The sequence below is a fragment of the Bicyclus anynana genome, chromosome 16, assembly GCF_947172395.1.
Source record: "Bicyclus anynana chromosome 16, ilBicAnyn1.1, whole genome shotgun sequence".
NCBI lineage: Eukaryota > Metazoa > Arthropoda > Insecta > Lepidoptera > Nymphalidae > Bicyclus > Bicyclus anynana.
In genome coordinates, this window is record NC_069098.1 from 15325542 (window position 1) to 15350078 (window position 24537).

The window sequence follows — 24537 nt, forward strand, 5'->3', positions numbered from 1 at the left end:
ACGGCATAAGTTGCATCACTGTGTTGGCACCGCCTTCAAAGTGATCAGAAGGAAGCACACAAAAATAGTAGTTAGTAGTAGTTAACAATTAGTTTGACGTTCGGTATAACATTGTGACGTCACAAAATGGACGTTTGGAAAATTTAAAAAATACATGATTTTTAAATTAAGTAAAGGAAATTCTTAACTTTTATTAATTTAATCTATACTAATATTATTAATTATAGTTTGTTTGATTTAACGCGCTAATCTCAGGAACTACTGGTCTGATTTGAAAAATTCTTTTAGTGTTAGATAGCCCATTTATCGAGGAAGGCTATAGGCTATATATTATCCCTGTATTCCTACGGGAACGGGAACTACGTGGGTGGGTTCGGACCCTTACGCCATATACTATGTGAAACGAATATTGTTTATAATAAATTTTATATGAGTCAGCTACCCAATTACAAATAAATAATATTAGGTACCTAACAGACTGACAGAATGATTAATTGTATATACTTAATGCTGTACCAAGCTTATTTAGCATAGATTGACGGGCTCCATTCACTTAAAATATTAGGTTTCAAAAATGTTTAATTCCCAACCAATCAGACAAAGTGTCGCCGACCCCGCGTCTTATGTCAAAAAAATAATTCCCCAATTCTATTTGAATTAATTATTCCTTGCGTAAATATTCGGAAAGAAATTTCCGTAACGGTTCCGAACGAGTCTAAAATAAACAGAAAGTATTTTCAAGGCTCACCCGTACACCTGAAAATATAAATTTGTACGGAAAACCACTTAAGGATAACATCCTGATACGGGAAAATTTACTTTATTTACATTCGATATAAGGTATATTATAAGTTCTGTTGTTAGCGAGTTTTATACGCATGCGTGTAAACTTGTTGGGACGCGTGTGTTGTGTGAGATTCAGTAGTCGGGTTCAAACCGACTGTTGACAACGCTCCGGGATTGTCGGGATCCCGGAAAAGCGCGCGATCCGATCCCGATTTTTTTCGGAAGAAAATTATTTATTTAGTCCAGTTTATTCGTGCTGCTTAGTGAGTGTGTGGATTGTGTGGAATGTTTGTGTGTGTGTGAGATGGTAAGTATTGTTTTAGTTATTTTTCTAGATATTTTTAAGATTTTTTATTTATTATAATGAATTAAAATCACATGAAAATATGTAACTACTATAAGTACATTTTAATAACTACATTTTAGTTAAATTATTACGTTAATAAAAATAAAATATATTGTTTTTCATAATTAAATAAACTTTAAAATTAACTATTACTAACAAAAATCATAGCATACTTACTTATATTTTTAAAATTATAAATAAGTACTTGATTTCAATAACTTTACTAAGTATTTGAATTTAGTACAAATACACAATATAGTTATTATAATGTCAACAAATTATTTTAACTTCTTATTTCTATAAAAATCATTTTTTTTCTAAATATAATTAAAAGTATATAAAATAAACCAATTATTGTAAAAGAAAGCAGGTCCTTCCTTGATATAGTTCCTTGTAGGTAAATCGTATTATTTTGAAACTTTTAATCCGTAAATACTTGTCTACTTACTTTTTAACATTACATTTAAATTTTACTTGCCCTTACAGTTTATATTAATATCACATCAACCCCTTAATATCAATCAATATAATCGAAAATTATTTAACAAGGTTTTATTTTTTATGTAGTTTTTTTTTTTAAATTTCATGTTACTAGATTCCCTGGATTCCTCAGGCGTTGTCCAGCCTGGATCTTTAACTGGATAGTACATGCCTAATCGGGTTTTCGGTATCATTGGCAAAACGACTATCTACGAGCACCTTCTTTATTTTTCTTGAATATTTCGTATATTTTAATATTTTTATATCCTGAATTTCGGACCAAAGACAAATCTAATATGTAAATAAAAAGTCTTAGAAAATTAGTAAAGACGTTGTTGAGTTGTAAATAGACTACTATAATACTAATCTAACCTGAATTTGACACAATATTTTTAAACAGGATGTCCCAAGTTAACGGATCAAATTCATGTATACCCATTTATATAAAAGTAATTTGGCCAGTTTCCGTTTCACTACTTAGAGTTTGATTCACTATTTATAGGACATCCTATATATCAGATGTTATATATACTAATTTAATTAAAACCATTTAATTAAAAAAAGTCCTGTGAGCTACATTTTTATGTAGCTTATAGGACTCTATATAATTATAGAGAACAGATTTGAAAGAAAGAAAAAAAGAAAGAAAATTATTTTATTTGGACACACACGCACACACACACACGCATAATACATAGAAGACAAGTAATTTTTTTAAAAATATAGAAAACTAACAATTTATAAATATTAAATAAATCCAAAAAAAAAATGTTTTTATATTTCTTTGACTATTGGAAAGCTACATTATACATACAGAGGTATATACCTATTCCAGCATGGGGTGGACGCTAGTGTTCTTATTATAAAAATATTATATATCTAATATAACTTTTATAGATAGTCTGGGATACTAGTAGTTATTAGATAAATACATAATACCTACTAACTATACCTACCCAACTTACTAGGTAACCCAAACTTAGATTGAGGAAGTGGTTCCAAGATTTCACCCAGTGAAATCAGCTAATGTAAAAAAACTACTGCCAAGGATTACTGGCAGATATCTGTTATATGTATAGATATCATGTACATTGTTTTTCTTTTCTATGTATCATTAATGTTGTTACTTAATAGAAAATAAAAATTAAAAACCCAGTTCTAAAGAGATTTCGTCCAATATTCAGCAAGATGTAGCCTCCCCTTTAAATTCAATCTATTAGGTAATGGGCGCCGGCTATCTCCGATAATGATTTATTGCGCGCACCCTGTATAAGCTTCACTTAGTTTGCAGCTCATATTCCGTTAATAGAAACGGACGGACAATTTTATTACTATTAAATATAACATATTTTACGGTGTTGGATAAATGAGCAAGACTATAGATGTCACTAAAACTGCGGGACATTTCTAGTTAAAAAATAAAATAAGAAGAAAAATAGAACGAAAATACACTTATTAGCGGGCGAAACCGCGGGCGTGTTGCTAATTCTACTAATATTATAAGCGCGAAAGCTTGTATGAATGTTTGTTTATTTGGATGTTTGTTACTCTTTAAAGCTGCTACTACTGAAGCGATTTGGTTGAAATTTGAAATGGGAATAGATTTTACTCTGGATTAACACTTAAGGTACTTTTAATTTCGGAAAAATTCATGATTCCCGCAGGATTTGTGAAAAACTGAAATCCACGGAGACGAAGTCGCGGGCATCCGCAAGTGTCATAAATATGTCTGCTAGTTAAAAATTTACTTACTACTAAATTGGAATTACATCTACATTCTCATCGATTCGACTAACATTTCGATTAATTATACAAACCTGCACGGTTATGGAAACTATAATTATAATTGTGTTTCCAATTCTCAATAATCTAATACCTTTAAACGAGCAATTCTTGTTTATCCAACGATTTTCATAAAAGGGGAATACCCACAGGCCCATACAACGTCGGCCCAGGGAACCCAGGTATACCCCCGTATAAAACTATATGGAGATGATAATATAATGCATAAATAAGGATCTGGTTAAATAATTGGCTTAATAAAAGTATGTTTCTTGAAGAAAAATACTTTTTTTATCTCTCTTCTAGGGCATAATGTAATGTACCAAAGCGGCGAAGTTATATTAGAAGCTGTATTATTTTTTTTTTATTATTTATATCTGTTACCAACAACCTTAACAAACAACAAAACGGACAAACAAACTAATCATAAGTCTTCAAAAAATATCGTATAACTCAGGCTATATTATGGTCAACAATCTTAGCTTCTCCCCGTCGTGAACAAATTATTAAAGATGATTAAAAATGTCGTAAAACGTTGTAACAAATGTTTTTTTGATAAAGTAATGATTTAATTAAGTATTAAAGGTTAAGTTAGGCCTGGGCCGGGGATGGGAATATAGCTATTTTTAGAAAACATCGATTAACCAAAAAAAAAAAAACCAAGCAAACTTTGGTCATCATTAATATAGTTCATGAACAAATGAACAAAACTTATTTTACTTTAATTAATGAAGACGACAGTTATGGTGACAAGAAATAAAACAATTTGCTGGGTTTTAGGGAGGCGTGCGAAACCCCAATAGCTTTAATTTATTTAGATTTTACTCAATCATCTATTAAATTGCTACATTCGTCGTCGTCGTTATCAAGCCACATTCGGCTCACTGCTGAGTCCGAGTCTAACCTCATAATGAGAAGGGTTCGGCCAATAGTCCACCACGCTGGCCTAATGCGGATTGGCAGACTTCACACACGCAGAGAATTAAGAAAATTCTCTGGTATGCAGGTTTCCTCACGATGTTTTCCTTTACTGATTAAGACACGCGAATTTTTTTTTAAATTTTATTAAAATGCACAAAACTGAAAAGTTGAAAGTGCACCGGATTCGGACCCACACCCTCCGGAATCGGAGGCAGAGGTTTATCCACTGGGCTATCACGGCTCTTAAATGACTACATAAAGTATTCAAAAATACATTTAAGTTTAAACAGAATTAAAAAAAGATTCAGCTCGAACACCATTTCTTTTTAAGTTCAGACAGATTCTAAGTATCTGAGTCTGTGAATATCTGATCGGTATAACGTGACCTCATATTCAAATTGCGGCCCGGCCGTGCTTCGGAAATACGTCGAGACGTCGATACTGTTATCAATGCCAACAGCATGAATATAACAGTATAGACTCTTCAGTAGGTTCTTATTTCCCTGTGAAAAAGTACAATCTGTCTTAATAACCGACCAAGTACGAGTCCTCGTGCAAGAGGGTAATATACGGACAGACGGAGGGACAGATGACGGATGGAGGGATGGACAAACGGACGTACAGACAGACGGACGGACGGACAAACAACAGAGTCTTAGTTGGTCAAATAGGTTCCCGTTTTACCCCTTAGGTCATCGTCATCAGAAACAACATATTCGTCGTCGTCGTTATCAACCCATATTCGGCTCACTGTTGAACACGAGTCTCTTCTCAGAATGAAAGGTGTTAGGCTAATAGTCCACTACGTTGGCCCAATGCGTAGACTACACATACTTTGCTGGTGGGAGGCTTCGACCGTGGCTAGTTACCACCCTACCGACAAAGACGTACCGCCAAGCGATTTAGCGTTCCGGTACAATGTCGTGTAGAAACCGAGAGGTGTGTAGATTTTCATCCTCCTTCTAACAAGTTAGTCCGCTTTCATCTTAGATTGCATCATCACTTACCATCAGGTAGTCAAGGGCTAATTTGTAAAGAATAACGGACGGATGGACATATGGACGAACGGACAGACAGACAGATGGACAAACAGACGAACGAACGAACAACGGAGTCTTAGTTAGTCAAATAGGCTCCCGCTATACCCTTGCGTCATCATCATCATAAACAATCAATACTCGGCTCTCTTCTCAGAATGAAAGGGGTTAGGCTAATAGTCCACCACGCAGGATTGGTTGACGAAGGTAATTAAATTGTCAGGTATGCAGGTTTCCTCGCAATGTTTTTCCTTCACCATTTAAAGCACATGATGTATTTCTTAAATTCACATAACTGAAAAGTTTCAAACTTTCGCCCTCCGAATCGAAAACAGAGGTCATATCCATTGAGCCATCACGGCTGTATGAGAGAGGACATAGGCCTCTTGAAAAGACTTCTTAAAATCACAATTTTGAGCCGCTTCCTTCGCTTTCAGTGATTCCCAGCATAATGTCACCTACACGATTAAACTACAGGGGTCAGTATCTGATTTTACAATTCAAACGTTGTTAATAACTATATTGAAGTTATATTTCGCCAGTCAACATTCAAAAATTCAAAAAATTCAATCCTATTCAGCGAGTTTTCCCGTGTTGATTAATAATTCAATTAAGTATTGTTACACTTTTACAAACACGTAACGAAAAAAACATTTTTTTTCTGTAAACATGCATTTTAATTGCCCTTCGCCGCTGTATACCGGAATACTTCGTCGAATGTAAATATAAGCAGCTTACCGTAACGGAAGGGAATGGACACTCATTCCGTTCATACATATTTCATTCACTCGTAAATTATTAATATTAATGTTCTGTTGAATTAGAATAATTCAAAAACAAGCGTCATCCTGCGTCTTCTGCTGACCGTATTTTTATGATAAGCCTATGTTATTTTTGGATCACAAAAGAACGAAAGACTTAGAAATGACGTTTATATTAACGTATGAGGAACGTATACGTATAAACAAGCATACATACAGAGCCGAAACAGTCATTAAATGATGAATAATCCGAATTTAATGAGTAAGTTGTCAATCGTTTCGTTAATTTGGTCCGTTACATAGACTATATCATTTAAACTGTCTAACAATGGGAGAACTCAAGTTTAACTTTCTCTTACATGTTAATATTTTTGTCGTTGTCGTTTTTAAAAGGATTACGGTACCGGTAACGGTATCGGATTGTCGGTTACGTTACGAGGTAGCGTCATATATTGTAATGAGAGTGTGACGTATATATTTAGCAACTTTGAAGATCTCTTCTTCTTCTTTAAAAGAATATTGGCCATATGTTTTTAAATATAACCAAAAAAAAATCTTACATATCTAACAGATCCCCGCGACGCTCAAGCAAATAGAAAAGCATCACGGGTTCCAATAGCATTAATTTATTCTTTAACTGGGTTTGCGTTTCTTTTAGTATAGAATGAAGGCCCATAAAAATATTAAATACTTTTTTAAATATACCCGACTACAAGCTAAATAAAGTATTCAATCAGTTATCACAAATACAAAACTAGTAAGGAGGATAAGAATTACTAGATCCTGCTCACTGTGTATTTTATTATTTGAGCAGCTAGACACGGCTCCTCTATTATGCTGGGTTTAGTCTGAATGAACGATTTCAACTGAAAACGTTGTTACGCTCGCTTTTATGTTCAACAGCACGACAGGGAGTCGCTATTGAACGCTGTTTGTACTCGTATGTGAAGATACCCTCCAAAGAATTGAATGTTTGTACAAAAATAAACACTAGCTATTCCGAACTAGCATTTAGATATCAACATCGTCCATTTCTTTTTACTGGCCATTGCAGGTCACATGCATTCGCTTTGCTACAGTTTTTGTGGTTCCGTAGCTCAAAGGGAATATACGGAACCTATATATTATCCCTTTGTTATCCGCCTGCTTGTTAGTCACGAGCAACCAATTTTGTTAAGATATCATAAACGGGTAGAGATCGTATCCAGTTGACTACTAAACTACCGTCGGATGAAAATCTGGTACTGGCACTTTGGTAGTACTGTGGTTCTCAACAGAGAGGTCATGGATTCGATTACCAGATCGGGTCAATGTAGGATTTTATATTTTATAAATTGGTTCAGGTATGGTCTGGACTCTTTCTTGTGCTTCAGAGTTAACTTATCATCATTATCAACCCATATTCGACTCACTGCTAAGCTCGATTCTCCTCTCAGATTGAGAGGGGTTAGGTCAAATAATAGACTACGCAGGTCCAATGCGGATTGGTTAACTTATTACAGGTTAACTTATCACTGAATAAAAAAATAAACTAAATAAAACAACAAGTCATTTTTAACACCACTACGGAGTCCTCTCACTAATAGATAAGGGGCAGTTTATAACCCACCACCTCTGATTCAGTTTCGTGGGTTTAAGGTTATTATTTTTGACTTCATCACGACCTTCAGAAGGATGGGGAACCGATTTCGAAGACATAACAATCTCTCCAAGCATGAGGATGCTACACCCAATTCCCAACACTGGGCTGCTATTGACAATTTCGTGGAATCTTGGTAATATTCCATTGTGAACCTAGTACCTTGATTAACGGTCAACATCCGAACAAACAAAACAATAGTGCTTAAACGATATTTTTAACCGACTTCCAAAAAGTAGGAGGTTCTACGTTCGGCTGTATGTATTTTTTTTTTATAACTCGATTGTGAGTTTCGAATCCTTCTCCATCTATCTCAATCTCAAGTATAGTTTTAGACAGAGATATTTAGAGATAAATTTGAATTTTACACTGTCGAGTTATGAAAGCATCATTATAGAATAGAACCTCGTCATATTTAGGAATAACTTAATCGTTACAATGAATATATTTTGTAACTATCCACGAAAACCCGCGCTGGTTTTATCCAAATTCGCTAAGACGAGAAAGATGAAATTAATAATGTATCTAGATCAGTGTTAGGATGTAAGCTAAGATAGGATTTTTGAAATTTTCAACATCAGGAAATGGGTGGGAAACTTCATATAAAATTTTGTTATTTATAGGTGAATAACATGAAAATCACAGCAATTTGATCATACATAAAAAATAATTTAGGTTTTCTAGACCCTTAGCTTTCATCATCATCATCATCATATCAGCCGATGGACGTCCACTGCAGGACATAGGCCTTTTGTAAGGACTTCCAAACATCACGATACTGAGCCACCTGCATCCAGCGAATCCCTGCGACGACTCGCTTGATGTCGTCAGTCCACCTGGTGGGGGGTCGGTCAACACTGTGCTTACTAGTGCGGGGTCGCCATTCCAGCACTTTGAGAACCCAACGTCCATCGGCTCTTCGAACTATGTGCCCCGCCCATTGCCACTTCAGCTTCGCAATTCGTTGAGCTATGTCGGTGACTTTGGTTCTTCTGCGGATCTCCTCATTTCTGAGGAGATCCCTTAGCTTTATGTCGATATTTTTATGGAAATCGATACCCTCTCCATACACTAAACAACTTTCTTCAAAGGTACTTTACATACTGCACATAATAATAATAATAACTAGACAGTATCTACTAATGACTAACAACATTAGTTTATTATGATTAAGAATATTCTCTATTGACTTTGTAAAATAATTTTCTCTTAAAACAACGATGTATGAAAGCGCAGAGTTGGTCGACCCTCCACTAGGTGGATCGCGGACATAAGCGGATTGCAGGGAGCCGCTGGATGCTGGCGGCGGAAGTCCATGCAAGAGGCCTATGTCCAGCAGTGGATGTCCATCGGCTGATAATGATGATGATGATGACTACAAATTTTTCGAGTAAAAAATAACTTTATAATGGCTCCTCCTACTGCTTATGAGAGAATTACTAGAAGATACATTTAGAATTTATTCGTAGACCCACTTCTCTACTACTGGCAATTGAGCCTTTAAACTCATTGACTCTATGAAGATCACTATCACAAATGTTAATATGATAATAACTGGAAAACCACTAACTAAATAAATAAAATGCACTGTACAGAATAACGCTGCGGGACTCAAACCCAAGTCCTCGTGATTTGAAGTCATAGGTCAACCATTCAATAGCCAGATAAGTTAGATAAAGTGTTGTACAAGCTAAAGTTGAACTGAATACTATTATCTATTCTTTAGTTTGGCGGCCTTTGTAATGTATGCACGTTGGATTTACAAGAGGTCCTGGGTTTACGGAGGTCCTGGGTTCGGTCCCCAGCTGGTCCGATCGAGGTTTTCTTTAATGGTCCAGGTCTGGCTGGAATGGCGCTTCGCCTAAGGCTAGTACCACTCTACCGACAAAGACGTACCGTCAAGCGTCTTAGCGTTCTGGTACGAGATCGTGTAGAAACAGAAAGGGGATTTTCATCCTACTCTTAACAAGTTAGCCCGCTTCCATATTAGATTGCATCATCACTTACCATCAAGTGAGATTGTATTCAAGAATTAACTTGTCATCATCATGTCAGCCGATGGACGTCCACTGCAAGACATAGGCCTCTTGTAGTGACTTCCAAACATCACGATACTGGGCCGCCTGAATCCAGCTAATCCCTGCGACTCGCTCGGTGTAGTCAGTCTACCTGGTGGGGTGTCGACCAACACTGCGCTTTCTAGTGCGGTGTAGCCATTCCAGCACCTTGGGACCCAACCGAAACTTAACATGTAATGAACAAAAAAAAAGTTAAGGTATCTATGCTATCATTACAACAAAATATATAAATATGGTGAATTTTCCAGAGCCGAGAAAAATTACATAAGCAAGGCCAATGGCAAATGTTAGTGACAAATAAGATTACATTATCCGAGGCCATTATGACAAAGTAACTTTTATTTTGTCACGTAGTATTTCATGTTTGTCGTTCTCTAGAGGCGCACGTAACAACGAATTGAGTATTACAAGCAAGACGCTACGTATTATGGACCGAAAGCTTGACTAAGCCAGACCTACTTCATTTTAAAGAAAAAATTGTCATCTGCTACCATAGGCAAGTATAGAGAATAGGGTAGTTGATTCATATTAAATTTAATATAAACAATATTATTTTCGTATAGTACATGAAATAAAACATTATACGGATATTAATTAATAAAATTTTTAAAACTTAATTTTAAAAATCATGTATTTTTATAAATTTTTTTAACGTCAAAAACGTTGTAGCCTATTTTATGAAGTCACAATGTAACTTAATGTAGTAAACGTCAAACTAATTGTTAACTAATATTTTTTTCAAACGCTTCATTTGTAAAGAATTTTTTATAGTGACGTCATTAAACAGTTGAAATACACAGTTTGGACTATAAATGATTTGGAAGGTAGCAGGTTTCAAGGGTTCAGCATGCATGATTTCAAACACTAACATCATCATCATATCAGCTGCTGGATGTCCACTGCAGGACATTGGCCTTTTGTAGGGACTTCCAAAAATTAAGATACTTTGCCACCTGCATCCAGCGAATCCCTGCGACTCGCTTGATGTCGTCAGTTCACCTGGGCGGTCGACTGCGCTTACTATTGCGGGGACGCCATTCCAGCACTTTGAGACCCCAACGTCCATGGGCTCTTCGAATTATGTGCCCCGCCCATTTCCTCTTCAGCTTCGCAACTTGTTGAGTTATGTCGGTGACTTTGGTTCTTCTGCGGATCTCCTCAAATACTGTGCCGAGGAAATATACATTATACTTGAACGGTTGAGGGTTTGAATACTTGGAACCACTACCTACCATCGCAGTATCTCCATAATAATTGGCTACAATACTTACTTATAGTAATTCCTATCAGCCCTACAATGAGGTATGTGTGGCCATCACAGGCTCTCGTTTCACAAGAAGCTACGTATTATAACGGGAGATACGAATTTGTTGTTTATTTAACGAGCCATATTATCTCAGGATTCATATGTCTGGCTGTTTGTAACGGCGTAAGATGATATTTAGAATAAACGCGAATACGTGAGAATGTGATTAAAAGGTTTTAATTATGCTAGCGTTTGAAATAACGTAGATTTTGAAGAATAATATAAGGCTAAGGACCTACGCATACATTTTGTTCAGACGACTGAGTTCGGTTTTTTTCGGGAACAGTACTTTCTGGATTTCCCTTTGAAATCCGTGTTTTTGTTAAACTAAATGATCCCATAATTAATAATCTATACTAATATTATAAAGCTGAAGAGTTTGTTTGTTTGATTGAACACGCTACTCTCAGGAACTACTGGTCCGATTTGAAAAATTCTTTCACGCCTCGGCTACTGAACCTAATCACCTGGAATTTGAAGTAGAGATAGATTATACTCTGCATTAACACATAGAATACTTTTCATTCCGGAAAAATCCATGGTTCCCGCGGGATTTGTATAAAACTGAATTCCACGCGGACGAAGTCACGGTCGTCCGCTAGTTTTAAATATTGCTTCAAATTTTGTTTAATTTATAAGTTAAAACTGTATAAAGAAAAACTTTTGTTTTGGAGACTAGTGACAAAATTCAGACAGACTGACAAAAATATAATCATCGTCTTTTAATTTTAATTCATTATTTTCAATGTACAAAAACTCAATTTTATAATTGCATCAATTTATTGAGTTCCAAATAATTCCAATTACTCATTCAGATATCTGCACAACAACGATATTCGTAAACAACATTAATCTAATTTAAAATCCGACTCGTTGTTGCTAATGGCGCTAAAACAACAGTATTGTTTATCAAACTAATTCTATTACGATGGTAGTAAAAGAGAAGTTTTGTAATTTTAACTATTTATGTTTGTATGGCTGACAAAATCTAACTTGTTTTCGAATTTACTTATCACCATAATGACATAACAACACCAGGGGCTTTAGCCATATGGCACGTCGATTCTCTTTCTACAAACGCTAACGCTTCGATAACTAACAAAATGTATGGGAATGACAGATCCGATCGACAACTTGATCACGTGACCTGTCGACAGTAAATGTCATTCCCATATATTTTGAAATTTTCGAAACGTTAGCGTTTGTAGAAAGTGAATCGATGGCTAAGGCTCCTGAATTTTCAAAAGTAAATATAAAGCCAAAGTTAATTTATTTCAAGTAAGCTTACTGCTTGAAATAAATGAAATTTGACATTTGACTTTGAAGTTAGTTGTGTTTACCGTTGACCATGCAACGATTCATCAAGTTAATCTTTCGATTTAATAGTCAGTTCCAATAACGATGTAGTGAGATGATGCGAACGGTGTAGTATGTCCCAAATATAAATAAAATATGACACAACATTAACAACTAAAAGTCGTTAAAAAATCCGCGGCTGAAACCGCGGGGCATGTGTCACTTTTTACTACTTTCTTTCCCTCCATTATCATCATATCAGCGGCTAGACATCCTCATCCTTTGCAGAGCATACTCATTTTGTAGGGACTTCAAAACATCACGATCCTGAGCCGCCTGCATCCAGCAAATCCCTGCGACTCGGTTGATGTCGTCAGTGCACCTGGTGATAGGTCGGCCAACACTCCGCTTACTAGTACGGGGTCGCCATTCCAGCACCTTGGGACCCCAACGTTCATCGGCTCCTCGAACTATGTGCCCTACCCATTGCCACTACAGCTTCGCGACTTGTTGAGCTATGTCGGTGACTTTGGTTCTTCTGTGGATCTCCTCATTTCTGATTCAATTACGCAGAGATACTCGGGGCATTATTTTACTAATAATAATAATTTGTACACCACAAAAATAATAAAATAAGTAAAAGTACGAAATAATCAGAATATAAAGAGGGTTTTTTTAGTTTAATCGGTTTTTATCAGTCGCAGGCTGGTGGGAGGCTTCGACCTTGGCTAGTTGCCTATCGACAAAGACGTACCGCCAAGCAATTTGGCGTTCCGATACGATGTCGTGTAGAAGCCGAAATGGGGTGTGGATTTTCAACCTCCTCCTAATAAGTTAGCCCGCTTCTATCTTAGACTGCATCATCACTTACCATCAGGTAAGATTGTAGTCAAGCGCTAACTCGTAAAGAATAAAAAAAGCATAAAAAGAATACTGTAGGTATTCAGCATAGAAGTCTCCAACTTATGCGAAGTTACTCTAAGTTTTCGAATTTTTGAATTTCGAACTGTCATTACGAGTTTGCAATTCAAAGCGCGTCCGCAGCATATGGCGCTCAGAGCAGCAGAGAGACATACTCTATATCGAAGATTATGGGAGTTGTTTACTGAACTACTTCAAAATTATCTATATTTAAATCTCGATTCATTTATTTCAAGTAGGTTTAGTTTAAGCACTTTTAAAACATCAAGTTTGACTATTTGTAAAGAATCTATACGAGAAGAGTTGGTTAGAAAATTCATCATTAGCCTATTGACGGCCGCGTGGCGCAGTGGGTAGTGACCCTGCTTTCTGCATCCACGGCCGTGGGTTCGATTCCCACAACTGGAAAATATTTGTGTGATGAGCGTGGGTATTTTCCAGTGTCTGTGTGTATTTATACATTATATAAGTATTTATATGTAGTATATAAATTTATATGAATATTATAATATCAACTATCTTAGTACCCATAACACAAGCTACTCTGTATGCTTACTTTGGGGCTAGATAGTGATGTGTATTGTTCAAGTATATTTATTTATTTATATAGCCCTAGGCCAGGGCCCATTTATATAGATAAATAGATATGGAGCATAGACCCACCAGGCTACAAGGTTGGCGGGCAGGGATATTTTTTTACTGACGAACACTATTAGATGTCAGTGATAATCAATGCGACCAATTTTACGTGCTGTCCGGTGCGAGACACGGGGGTGTTACAAGATTTTTACTAGTAATTTTTTGGTACAAAGACAGTATTTCACAGATCAACCCAGAATACATATCCAGACAGAGGGAGAGTTTTTAATTTTAGAAAGGAAAGCATAGTATTCAGTTCGACTCAGAACTCGAATTCAAAAGCTCGTAATCCGAATCTCTATATGCTAACCGCTGGACCAACATAACAGTTACCTCAAAATACGAGAAATAATCGTATCTCGTCATCCACGAGGTAACTTTGAACTTTTGAATTTGTAATAGTCGTTACGAGTTCTAAATTCAAATTCGGTGTCAGGCACAAGATGCAATTACCGAATTATAATTTTGAATTTCGAACTGTCATTATGAGTTCTAAATTCAAAATCAAATTCAGTAAACAGTGTCGGGTGTCGTTCCGTAACACGCAATCGATTACGATTGTAATTCGAATGTAACATCGTTAAAATAATTGGATTGATGTTGGAAGTTCGGCAATTAGGTACAGTCGGCGACAGAAGTTGCTCAACTCGCGACAACGGTTGATGAAACTTTATATATTGTTATTTGTTATTATAACTGTTAGTTACTGTAGCGACTTTGCGTAGATTTGAAGGTTTAGTTATAACAAGATAAAGATTGATTGCTAACATATAGTTATAACCAGATTACAGATTAATATTTAAAAATAAACCTAATAGAACTGTTAACAACGAGTAGGCTATTATTATCCCCGTATTTCCAGGGGAACGGGACCGGAAATTTATTTAATTACTTCTAAAGTAATATAACTATATTATATCTTTTTATTATTATCATTAATACCAATGCCGTAATAACCCAGTGGATGTGACCCCTGCCCTCAATTCCGGAGGGTGTGGGATCGAATCCGGTCCAGGGCATGCACCTCCAACTTTTCAGTTGTGTGTATTTTAAGAAATTAGATATCACGTGTCTCAAATGGTGAAGGAAAAAATCGTGAGGAAACCTGCATACCAGAGAGTTTTCTTAATTCTCTGCCTGTGTGAAGTCTGCCAATCCGCATTAGGTCAGCGTGGTGGACTATTGGCCTAACCCTTCTCATTCTGAGAGGAGACTCGAGCTCAGCAGTGAGCCGAATATGGGTTGATAACGGTTATTATCGTCATTATCATCAGCTTAAGTATTATTAATAGTCCTTGTTTGGCATATACACACCATGCTGCTCTGATTCAAAATGGCGAGCTAAGAACATAAGAGCTTAGATTTATTATTTAATTACAAGTGTGTGCCATTGACTTCTTAACTCCAGACTGCTTTATTAATGATATTAAATAAACATTACAGCGTACCTAAGATCCGTGTCCCTAGTGGGAGTTTTCAATATTTTCATACTGTTACTATCGCGTTGACGTAAACGCGAATTTATATGTAATTGAAACAGTTGTGCAATAGTGCCACTAGATGGCGCTGTTTCAATTCCTTAGAAATTCGCGTTCGAAAAACGCGCGTCGCGCGTGGAAAAAACTGCCACAAGGCCCTCTTTTTTTTATTCTTTACAAGTTAGCCCTTGACTACAATCTCACCTGATGGTAAGTGATGATGCAGTCTAAGATGGAAGCGGGCTAACTTTTTAGGAGGAGGATAAAAATCCACACTCCTTTCGGTTTCTACACGGCATCGTACCGGAACGCTAAATCCCTTGGCGGTATGTCTTTGCCGGTAGGGTGGTAACTAGCCACAGCCGGAGCCTCCCACCAGCCAAAAAAAAAGCCCTCTGTAAAGTCAAACATACCTTTGGTCCAACAAGCCAATTGGTTCATATCTACATTCTTTATCATAAAGAATAACTCAGCACATGCATCATACTTTAATACGTAAATGTATGTTGTAGATCTTTTATATCTTTCCAACAAAGGCGAACTGGGCCAAAGAATAGAATAATATTTCGGTAAAGTTATCGTGGGAGCGTAACTAAAAGTTTTCGCTTTTAATGTACATAGTCGAAATTTCGTATCTGTATTTTGTAAACAGATAGCTATTGTACGATTTACGATTAGAAATGCGTACATAATACACGCGCTATAGACAGTATAATGTACGCAGTGTACGCATTTCTACACGCAAGTGAGACGCAATCTATTTTTTACATGAGACAGGTTTGCGCTGTAAATGGTAAGATGATTTTAAACCATTTTTTTTTCAAATTGCTTTAAAAGTAAAAATAAATGTAAATAAAGAAATCATCATGATTCATAATTAAAATTATCAATCCATATTCGACTCACTGCAGAGGACGAGTCTCCTCTCAGAATGAGAGGGGTTAGGCTAATAGACCACCATGCTGGCCCAATGTGGATAGACAAATTTCACACACGTAGAGAATTAAGAAAATTCTCTGGTATGCAGGTTTCTTCACGATGTCTTCCTCCACCGTTTGAGACACGTGATATTTAATTTCTTAAAATGCACAAAATTTAAAAGTTGGAAGTGCTCCGGGCCGGATTCGAACCTACACCCTCCGGAAACGGAGGCAGAGTTCATATTCACTGGCCTATCACGGCTCTTAATATAAAGTCTGGAAGAATCTATGGTTTCATTGTATTTGTGAAAAGGCGGCCTTCTCCTATCAAAATTCTTATATAATATACAATTTTATTAACATTGTTAAAAATTAAAAAGAGAAGGACTAATAAATGAGAGAAAATCGAATTAATGAGAAATAAATATATGCGCCTTAATAAAAAGAGCAATATTAGTAACATCCTCATTTCCCGTATCATTTTGGGTCTGTAATGAATTCGGGGTTTCAACATAAAGAATAAACTAAACATAATAAACGGTATAACTTTATATGAGCCCAACATAAACGTCTTTTTACATAAAAACCGGGGGTAGGTATGATAATTTAATCCACTCCCCGCAAGTAGGCGACTACAGTTTACTGCGGTCGGTAAAAACGGATCAATTTAATACCCGCCGTAACCTCCGCATTACCGCTCTTAATTAAATACCGGTATCGGAATGCTGCGACGGGGAGGGTAGTTGTAAATATCTATTAACGAGACCTCCCAATGAGTCTATTATGTATTGATTATTGTTTTAACTTACGAATTACAAGAGGAGTGTTGTAACGCCAGCCACAGACGGTCATGTAGAAATATGGTTAAAATAGATGACGCCGGTTTCACCCGCGTGGTTCTCGTTCCCGTAGGAATACGGAGATAATATAGCCCATAGCCTTCCTCGGTAAATGGGCTATCTAACACTGAAAGAATTTTTCAAATCAGACCAGTAGTTCCTGAGATTAGCGCGTTCAAACAAACAAACAAACTCTTCAGCTTTATTTAGTAGTATAGATATAGAAGTATAGATAAGAATGAAGTAGGTAAAAGTATAGTGTAATAGTATGGGTTCGATATTTCTTTCACAGCCTATATATCGCAGCAGACACTTTTTTGTACTTTACAAGTTAGCCAATAGTGCACCACGCTGGCCCAATGCGGATTGGCAGACTTCACACACGCAGAGAATTATGAAATGCAGCGTTCCTCACGATGTTTTTCGTACACCGTTTGAGACACGTGATATTTATTTTATTAAAATGCACACAACTGAAAAGTTGGAGGTGCATGCCCCGGACCGGATTAAAACCCACACCCGGAAACGGAGGCAGAGGTCATATCCACTGGGCCTCTTAATATAAAGTCTGAAAGAATCTATGGTTTTATTGTATTTGTGAATGTAAGACGCGGGCATCAGCTAGTCAGAAATAATTAAATCTGAGCCCAAAAAGGCAAAGTTTGTACCTCCCAAATCCATCCGATTTCATTATAGCGTTCGATACGGGTTTGCAATTTTAGTAACAAATAATTTAAACTTCCGGCAGTTAGTGGTTTCCTTCGGATTGAGGAGTTGATTAAAATCTGATAACTCCACTGTAATTATGGCGGGCGGGGGTATCGAGGAGATATTGTTTGCCTGTTTGTCGGTATTTGTATTGTTTTGCTTATTTATTCATTCAACCCACCCCTGGAACAGAGGAGAGAATATAATACTTCCGCCCAATCAATTCTTGAGAATCAAGATAGTCCGGTGGATATGCCCTCTGCCTATATGATTCGGAGGACGTAGACTACCCAATTTCGGATCACTGTTAAGCACGTGTCTCTTAGAATGAGAAAGATTAGGCTAATAGTTCACCACGCTGGCCCAATGCGGATTGGCAGACTTCACACACGAGAGCAGGTGACCTTCCAGATATAAATCCAGTTGGGGGTATGAGCCTCCTTGCCCGGGAATTGCGCAGGAGACATTGTTTCTCCGGTCATGTTCTTCTAGCCCCTTACCCAGTGCTACCCCTAGCGGATTTTTTTGAATCCTTCTCTCTCTTTTTTCCTGATTCTGATTCTAATTTTCAGGTATGCAGGTCTTCTGACATAGTTTTTCCCTCACCGTTTGAGATTCGTGATAATTAATTTATTAAAAATTAGTAAATAATCATATCCACGAGGTCATATCCACTGGGCTAATACGAACATTTGTAGTTTCACTACTAAACAATAGACGCATAAAAGAACGGAGCGAAGTAGTGTGTATTCATTCACTCATGTAAACTCAAAATAAGTTTGCAGCTTAGCCCGCCTTACATGAATAGGTACACAATAGGTTTGTCGTATGTGAAAAATAATATCATAGCCAATAAGGCCATGACTCGAAACGTGTTTAAAATCGCTTCAGGCTGAAAGGACCCCTTTTCGAGATGATGTGATTGTGTTTTATGACCCAAAATCTGCTGCCACATGCTGAGCATTAAAAATGTTAATTGGCCTAGTTTGTGTCGGGCAATGTACAATGTATTGTTCCGTGATTGCATGTCACCGAATAATGAAAACCACATCTAAATTGGACCAGTAGTTTTAGAGTCCAATGGCAACATTGGTTTGGACAAAGATTCTCTCATCCCAAACGCATATAAAGTACCGTTCTGGTTAAAAAATAGTGTTTACTTTATCTTATTAGTTTTCACGGTATTTCTACAAAGTTTGACTTCTTCAAATGCACGTTTTTATAAATTCGACTAAACTCTATAATAGTTTAACTTCTTCCGTCACAAGAGATGTTTCACAATTCCTACTCATTTTTTTTTTTAATTTATTAACTACTAGCGGACGCCCGCGACTTCGTCCGCGTGGAATTCAGTTTTTCACAAATCCCTCGGTAACTATGGATTTTTCCGGGATGGAAAATAGTCTATGAGTTAATCCAGAGTAAAATTTGTTTTCATTCCAAATTCCAAATTTCTCAACTTTAATCAAATTTCAGTTTTTTAAATTGAAATAAAATTGCTTTAATAGCCGCAGTGTAGAGGAACAAATATACTTACACATTTTCACACTTACACACAAACTTTCGCCTTTATAATATTAGTGTGGTTGCTAGCCACTCACGGTGCTATGCCAACATGCTTGCAGCGTTGCTGGCATGACGTCCAAAACTCATCGTATGTTGGTCGCAATGTGCAAGAGCGCTCAACTTGAAGCAAAAATCGCGACCAGCACACGATGAATTCTACCGGATGTCATGCCGGCAGCACTGCAGGCATGGCTAGCTTATCACCATAATTACAAATGAGAATTTAAAATTGTTTCCGATAAAAACACTTTAGAATAGCAGTCAAGCGGAAAAGTTCCATGGCCCAGAGGCAACTGCGTCTGTAGTGAAGGCTGCTTGTGCAAACATTGGTGTTTGCTTCACAACACAATATTTGACCGGCGAATAAAATACAGTGGAGTAGAGCCGAGTATCGGGCGTAGTAAATAATAACTTAGAGTGCATTCTAATTTGCTTTGTCTTTAAATATTTGTGTGTGTGTGTAATTTTTGTGATGCCAAGAATTATTTTCTATGAATGTTGAAATTTTTTCAGTTCATGCATGAACCCATAGATTAAAGAACGCTAAAGCTTACGCAATAGAATTCCGTGGTGAGTGTTGAAAATACGAGAGGCGACAATGGGGTTTGTGGTAGCTTTGAATGATAACGCTATTATATTTGACTTTGCGATTTATTAAATAATTATTATAAATAATAGGTAACTAAAAATAACCGATAAACAATTATATATTTTTTTAATATGACCAATATTCCTATTCTACTCCAACTTCGGGAGTCGATCTAGCGGGCGGGGATCGAACCACCACCTCTCGGTGATAAGTTCAACCCCTTTACCGTTGAGCTATTGAGGCTTTCTATATCATAATATACAATTATAACACTCTGTTGCTAGATCTGCCTATTATAATATTATGCTCTGCGAGGAGTTCACTTGAATTTGAGTTGTCAATAATCGAACATACCATTTACCCACTGCTCCAACCCTGGACCGGACCTACGATTCATAGACATACAAAGAGGCAATTTTTACACACTAACATTCTTGAAGTTAGAAGTTTAGCAAAATTACGTAAAAACCAGTCTCCTTACCGGAAATCAAACCATTTTTGGGTGACTGACGAAATCCTTGCACCAAAAAGCACCACCTGGAACTGAATTGATCGAAAACTTATAACGGTGGAAACTTTAGTCATTAAAGTGCTTGAGCTTTTTTGTGAGGATACTTTGGGAACAAATTTTCTTCCCCCTTTCATCCCCTATTCACGCCTTCAATGGAAGTTGGGGTAACAAATCGGAACGATCGGCCCGTAATCTTAACATAGACTTTACAGAGATCGCCTGTTAGGTAACACTTCGGAAAATTAATTATTATTTTGTTAATAAAAGATTTCGACGAATTCAGAACCTTTTCTAGAGGGCTTCTTAACCAACCGTACCAATTAACTCTATCTGTATATTAGTTAGTCCGTGGTTTTCACTTTCATAGAACATTAGCGAAGCAAAAACGCTGAATACCGTCCATAGATAGCGGGCTAATACCGAAATTGGGCGCTCGAAACTTTACCACCCGTAATTTTTCCTTCATTTAGCTTTTACAGTGTTTGCACCCTTACGAATATTATAGTATACTAAAATTTTGTTAGTATTTTGGGAGCGGAGCGCAGTAAAAAATTATTATCACGAAAATGTTATTAAGTAAATATTTATTTTGTTATTAAAAAAGATATTAGGAGTAATTATATTCTAAATTTAAATAATTATAATTTTTGAAATAGATATAAAGTAGTGTAGCGATCTAACAATAGGTTATTTATTTGCTAAGTGTATTATGGTGACTAAAGTCAACCGAGTTTTTAAAATTGCCGATAGTAATAGCAAAATCATTATCATTCGATGAACGTATACTGCTGGACATAGGCCTCTTGCATGGACTTTCAAACAAAACGGTCTCGAGCCGCCAGCACCCAGCGGTTCCTTGCAGCCCGCTTGATGTCTTCGGTCCACCTACTAGGGGGCCAACCAACACAGCACTTTCCGGGGCGGGGTCGCCATTCCAGCACCTTGGGACCCTAACGTTCATCGGCTCTTCGACCTATGTGGCCTGCCCATTGCCACTTCAGCCTCGCGACTCGCTGAGTCAGTGACTTTGCTTCGTCTGCGGATCTCCTCATTTTAGATTCGATCACGCAGAGAAACTCCAAGCATAGCTCGCTCCATCACCCGCTGAGTGACTTTGTGCCTTCTAATAAGGCCCATAGTTAGCGGCCAAGTCTCGGATCCGTAGGACGATAACAAATTCTCCATTGTAAACCATTAAAATTAAACTTAACATTTTTATTGTATTAAAGAAATTCCTATTTTAAGCTTTCAAACATGTGATGCTTTTGAATTTTATTTTAAATTTCATTTCTTTCAAGATATTGCGAAGGTGGATAATTTCGTGAATATAAAACTAAAGCTATGTGGTGCGCGAATGCTTGTCTTTGAAACTTTAAAGATAAATGAAAGATTTCTAACATTTTTATCGTTATTTCTCTCAGACACTAAAAGGCAATCATTTTCGCTAAGAACCCCGCGAACGAACAATGCGCTCGAAACTTTACAACCCGTAATTTCCTGCCGTTTAGAATTTAGATACTTACCTCCACCTCTAATACCTCTTTCAGCGTCTACTTGAAGCGTAGGTACTTTGGAAACTGATAAAGTTTTTTAGTTGCTACTTTTATTTTAGTAATATAAATCATATTATGAAAATTCTAACTGATATTAGAAAAAAATAAAGTTTGTGAGGTTGTGAGTGTCATGGGTTATATTTCATCCCTATATTTCCACGGAAACGGGAACTACGCAGGTGAAACAATGCTAGTACCTTAGTATATTGCTACTTGAAGTAGCTCAGGGGTTAGCTTATGAGGCTTAGGATTACAAGGCTATGAGTTCGAGTCCTGGATAAACCCGGAGTTGGGAAGTTGGTAGAGATACTGCCTTAGAGAGGACGTTAAGCCGCCAGTCTCAATCATTATCATTAACAGTGATAAGTGGTTATATATAGTGATAGTGGTATTATAGAGTTAACGTTATCACCCTAAGCCCGTCAATCCGCGTTGGCACAGCGTGGTGGGTCTAAGTCTTATATTCACCCTCCTCTAAGGAGGGTAGCCTGGCCTTGTGGTAGGCCGTTAAAGTAGGCTGTTATTGATGATGAAAATACTACGATTAACAGATCAAGATAAAATACGTAACGACGTGAGTGTTGCTAAATCTCTTGAGAAAGGAGCGAGTATTATCTCTGTCCTTATCTATCACTAGCCAACACCCGAAACTCAAAAACAACAGTTATGAAACTCTAAAATAACGTGGCTTTCTAGGGGTTAAATAATTTTTACTATCGGTTCTTTTGATCCATACACTTTTACTTTTATAATATTAGTATAGATATAGATCATGTCGCTAACTACGGGCCTCATAAGAAGGCTCAGAGTCACACGAGGGGGGGGGAGGGCACATAGTTCGAAGAGCCGATGGACGTTGTGGTCCCAAAGTGCTGGAATGGCGACCCCGCACTAGTAAGCACTAGTAACCCCCACCAGGTGGACTGACGACATCAAGCGAGACGCAGGGATTCGTGGCTCAGTATCCTGATGTTTGGAAGTCCCTACAAAAGGCCTGTGTCCATCGGCTGATGTGATGATGATGATGATAGATCATGTGGTAAATTGTTTTACATTAATTATATAAACCTGACATTTATTTACTGCGACACGGAGCAACATCCCAAAAAGAAGTTTCAAAGTGACACAGTTGACAATGCCCATAAAATTAAACTTTTAAACCTGAATTGAATCGACCCAGACGGTGAAGTAATTAAGAAAATCTGCCTTCCCTCTCCCTTACCCCTCACCCGCTCACCCCGTGAAGTGGATCCTTTTAAACAATAAAGCGGAATCGTGCACTTAATTTACAAAGTATTTTTCTGCTTACCGTCCTTTTCCACTAAGTCCTCGGAAAGTTACGGTAATTGTGTTGTGCGAAGGAGAAATCGGATTTTTTGTGTGCCTTAACAGTGTTTAGCGTTTACGATGATTTACATGATTTATTACATCACCCATTATCTTAATAATCTATACTAATATTATAAATGCAAAAGTAACTCTGTGTGTCTGTCTGTCTGTTACTTTTTCATGGCTACACGGCTGAACCGATCAAGAAGAATTTTGGTATGATCGTAAATAGGACCTTGGCCCAAAACAAAGGGTACTTTTTGGCTCTTAAATAAAAATAGAAGGGGGTGAAATAGGGGTTGAAAGTTTGTATGGAAAGTCCTTCATTTTTAGAGTTACTCTTTTTATTGTTCATCCTACTATTATTATAAACGCGAAAGCTTGTATGGATATTGGTTACTATTAAACGCCGAAACTACTAAACTGATTTAGTTGAAATTTAAAAAATCTTTTTATCCCGGAAAAGTCCATAGTTCCCGAGGGATTTGTAAAAAACTAAAGTTCACGCGGGCGTCTGCTAGTAAATAAATAAATAAGCCATTAATTATTTCTTAACATTTCTAATTTACCTAGATTTCAAATGTTGTTTGTTAGAAGTTTTCTTAAATTATGTTAGTAATATTAGTTAGTATATTATTGTTAAATATGGACTCCTGAAAGGGTAAAGGCCATGTTTTTCCACAGCTCCCTGCCTTTTCCAGAATTTATCCATTCGCTTCCCGCTGTCTGATTGATATCATCAGTCTAGTTGGTGGTAAATCTTGTTGTTTCAATAGTCCATCTTTTCCCCATATCTTGAGATGTGTCCGGCCATCCATTATCATAGTTAGCCTATATTAACGACCCAGTGCAGAGTCAGTCCATCCTAGTTTTCCCCTAGTCATCCTAGTTGTCCCCATATCTTGAGATGTGTCCGGCCATCCATTATCATACTCAGCCAGTATAAACGACCCAGTGCAGAGTCCATCCATCCTAGTTTTCCCCTAGTCATCCTAGTTGTCCCCTAGTCATCGTAGTTGTTCCTATATCTTGAGATGTATCCGGCCATCCAT

At 37.0% G+C, this 24537-nt stretch overlaps 1 protein-coding gene across 1 annotated transcript in view; it reads left to right on the forward strand.

Annotated features, from left to right (window-relative positions):
- Positions 1–939: 939 nt before the first annotated feature.
- LOC112054763 (dopamine D2-like receptor) overlaps positions 940–24537 on the forward strand; it is a 228098-nt gene continuing 204500 nt past the window's right edge. Inside the window, exon 1 of the mRNA XM_052886107.1 lies at positions 940–1093. The gene's annotated coding sequence lies outside the window, so the exon portion shown is untranslated. The remainder of the gene's footprint in view (positions 1094–24537) is intronic.